The 3,928-nt window shown below is 48.7% G+C and overlaps 1 protein-coding gene across 1 annotated transcript in view; it reads right to left on the reverse strand.

Annotated features, from left to right (window-relative positions):
• Nucleotides 1-1,784: 1,784 nt before the first annotated feature.
• Nucleotides 1,785-3,928, reverse strand: part of THNSL2 (threonine synthase like 2) — a 17,442-nt gene continuing 15,298 nt past the window's right edge. The window contains exon 10 of the mRNA XM_029232405.1: nt 1,785-3,917. The gene's annotated coding sequence lies outside the window, so the exon portion shown is untranslated. The remainder of the gene's footprint in view (nt 3,918-3,928) is intronic.

Here is a 3,928-nt window from a genome sequence, read left to right on the forward strand (position 1 = left end):
AGAAGGACAACTTCAACCTGATTCTAATTTCAATTGGTACCAGGATCCTTGCTTTTTCCATTGAGGGGGATGAGTGTGTATGTAGGTATGTATTTGTATGTGTGTGTGTGTCTGTCTGTCTGTGTTTGTGTGCCTGTGTATATGTTCACAGGGGTGGATGTTTCTTCAGACTTCATCTCACTCCTGTCCTCTCCTCCATTCAGCCCTAAGGTTCCCTGTGGCCAGAATATCTTGTAGTTCATGTTTCATGTCTGTTTGTGCTGTGTCCAATGGCTTTATTCTGGGTCTCCTCTCACAGGTGCAGTGGGCTCTCAGAGTTGGATATCACTCCGAAGCCTCTAGAAGGTGAAGGGTTTTGTGACCCCCTGTAACTCCCAGCACTGCCCTGAGAACCTCAGAAATGCGGCAGCAAAGAATAAGGAACCACTGGCTCTGGCCGCATGCAGCAGGTGGGTGCCAGGGCCCGTGCAGAGACCTGGGAAGCAGGTTTGCAGCAGCCCCTGGTGGACCTCCTGGAGCATCATGGCCACGCTCCCAAATCCACCCATGCAAGGGAGGGTGGAAGAGGATCCCGCGGAAGGGCCACGGCCTGGGGCAGGATGGAGAGTGGCGGGCCACAGCAGAATGGACCAGCTCCATGCAACATGATAAGATGAAAATACACGTCAAACTTGAAGCCACATGCCTGGGTTCAAGTCCCAGCCCCTCTGCTCCCTTGTGGTACCACCCTGACAGGTTACCTCATCTCTGAAACATAGATGGTAGTAACACGTATTTCACAGCTTGCTTGCCAGCATTAAATTAGTTGATTCTGGTGAAGTATTACCTGGCGTAGAGCAGGTCCTATGAGGGCCGCATTATGACTTTTGTGGGCTCCAGGCACTTTTGCTTTCAAGGGGTTCTTCTACAAAAAAATATTTAAAGTTCTTTTTTACTACTCTGTTGGTGTAAAGATGAATATAATCCAAGCCGGATTATATTCACTGTTTCTTTTAATAGAAATAAAAATATTTTCATGGGCCTCTAAATATCTCATGACCCCGAAGTATCAGCCTGGTCTTGCCTAATAGATAAATGGGTCCTGGGGGCTCCATCAGGTACGCTCTTGTGGATATTAAAGTGTCTCGGAAGCTGTCAGGTGCTGATGGCTGTAAGGGTCACGGTCATCTCGCTCATCCTCCTGTGCGTCCAGCATTCCTGCCCTCTCTCTACGTGCTGAATGCCATGCTTCGATGTCAAGTTTTCCAGTAAGAGGATGCCCTCCGGCCTCTCCTTTCAGCCCCTGGGCACCAAGTAGATGCGGAGCTAGTGGTTCTGATGTGGAGGTAGCAGGCAGAGATCAAGCTGGGTGGCCCAGAAGCTCCTTTGGACTTCGGGGGCCGGGAAAGGCAGCTTTGCAGGCCAGATGCCCACTGGCTCCTTTCACAGCGGCCCTCAGAGTGGTAGTAACAGCGCCCTCTAGTGGCCAAAAATACCTCCACGCTGTGCCTGCCTTAACTGCCTTCCAGAGGGCCCCCCCCGCCCCCCCCAGACCAGAGCCTCAGGCTTGTGTTGACGTACACACGCTTGTGTTTGTCTAACCCCCTCCCTCAATCTACATGAGATTTGAACCCAGTAATATAACTAAATCCACAACTATCTGACATGTGTTCATGTGTACCCAAAGCCTAGATCACTGCTGTCCGTAGAAATACAATGTGAGACAAAGGCGAACCACATACATAACTTTAAATGTCCCTGGAAAAGGAAAAGGAAAAAGACGGAATTAATTTTGATAACGTGTTTTATTTAACTCAATACATCAAAATATCATCCTTTCAACAGGTCATCTGTATAAAATTATTAATGAGATAGTTTAGATTTTTTTCATTGGAAGCCTTTGAAATCCAATATGCAGTTTACATTTGTGACACATGTCAATCAGAACATTGGAAATACTTATCTGTATTTTATGTACATCATAAACTTCACAGCTGAAAAAGCAGATTCACATATCTGCATTTTTCCAATCATACCTAAAAGCTTTCCAATGACTGAATCAAGTAACAGTTTTGAAATTTAAATGTAAGTTAAACTTAAATAAAATTTAAAATTCAGTTCCTCAGTCAGACGATTCACATTGCAAGGGCTCCACAGTCACATATGGTTAGTGGCTCCTGAATTGGACAGTGCAGGCTAGATCATGAAAACAGTAGCAGGAAGAAAGCATGCCCTTGTGAAAAAGCCTATCTCCCTGTGGAAGAGAATTATTTATACACTTAAAGCCTCTGGCCAAGGTTTCCCGAGTGAGAGGGTCGAAACTTACTTGGGGCATTTGTAAGGACTGAAGATGGCGCACGCACGCCCACAGATTTGCCTTTGAAGGTCTGGGGTAGGGGCCAGGAGAGTGTATTTTGGATAAACCCAGGGACCACACTTTGAGAGTCATCGCACAGTATCTGGCAGATGTGCAATCACAGGGGAGCTATGCCCCTGGTTCCTGCTGGTTCTGGAATGTAACAGGCACTGTGTTCAACCAGGACTGCCAAAGACAGGCCCACAGGCAATCCATTGGAGAATGGGGAGAAAAGATAAATATAGGTGTTATTATTCCTTCATGTCTATTTTAGCACACGGTTTGTGTAGTTTATACATAATTTAGTACACATATGTTGGGAGAACATATTAAAAGATTTTTAATCAATAGGGGCAAATCCAAAAAGTTTTAGCCCTTGCGTTAAACAATTGTTCCTACCTTCAAGGAGCTTAGAGACAGGAAGATAATGTCTCAAGTGGATAACCATAAAACAGGGCAGAAGGGAATACACAGCTTAAGAAAGCTACAGTTGGAGTTCTGCCAGAGTTAGGAAACAGGAGTCCTTATTTCCAGCTGCGCTGACGAGTAAACAAGACACAGTAATCAAGTACCAGGAACCAAGACAAATAGCCTGTGAGATGGGACTTGTGGGTTCATCAAAGAAGGACAGTCTCCCAGAGGCAAGTGTAGGGTCAAAGGCATGGAGAGGGGAGAGCGTCAGTCGTGTCTTCAGTGGAAAGAACAACTTGACTTCTCTGAAGCAGCGTGATTATGGAGGTACCTGTGGAAATGTAGGCATTTGGACTTTATTTAGTGTTTAAAGAGGGACCATTGCTTCTCGCTGCTATGATCATGACTTGGTTTAATAAGGATGGTGAACCTGGTACATGAGCAACAGGGCAACTTGACCTAGTTTGAGGCCCCTGCTTTCCTACATGGCCTGGATCTGGTGATCCTGAACCTCAACTCCTGTGCCACCTGCCCTGCTGGCAACCTGGGGCAGCAGATGGATGAGGGACACCATGGCACCACCATCACCACCTGAGAGGCACTGGGCTCTGCCCACAGGGCACGCAGAGTCACCATCGCACTGAACCTGCACTTTTATTCCAGGGATTCCCAACGTTTGACAGGGTGGAAGCCCTGTGGCCAAGACCTCTGGATCTGACCTGGGGACCAGATAAACTAAGGCTCAGAGCCAGACCTGTGGTAATGGAGGCAGCGGGCCCCACCTGCACAGGTTTTAGGATCTGGGGGTCCAAAATCTTGGAGCCAAGGTTGCCCCTGAGCCCCAGACCTTTCATTTGCAGGCCCTGAAAGTTTCACAGGAAGCAGTGATGTTCCTGCACTGTCTGGCCCTGGGGGTGCACCCCCAGCAATCATCCACGACTCCCTCCCCGCCTCCCCGGTGACCAGGCCCAACACGGCCGGCCAGCCACGGTGAGAGCACAGAGCAGCCAGGGAACAGCGCACAGCCCGCTGGCTCCAGACCCAGCTGGGCAGCCCCCTGAGAAACTCCTGCACCTGCATGGGGAGAAAGTGCACAAGGCAGCTCAGAGGGGACACCTCCCAGGGTCTGAAGCATGGAGAGAAGGTGCACCAGGCAGCTCAGAGGGGACACCTCCCAGGGTC

This window comes from Monodon monoceros, unplaced genomic scaffold (genome assembly GCF_005190385.1).
Source record: "Monodon monoceros isolate NGI ecotype Baffin Bay Population unplaced genomic scaffold, NGI_Narwhal_1 Super_Scaffold_19, whole genome shotgun sequence".
Lineage (NCBI taxonomy): Eukaryota > Metazoa > Chordata > Mammalia > Artiodactyla > Monodontidae > Monodon > Monodon monoceros.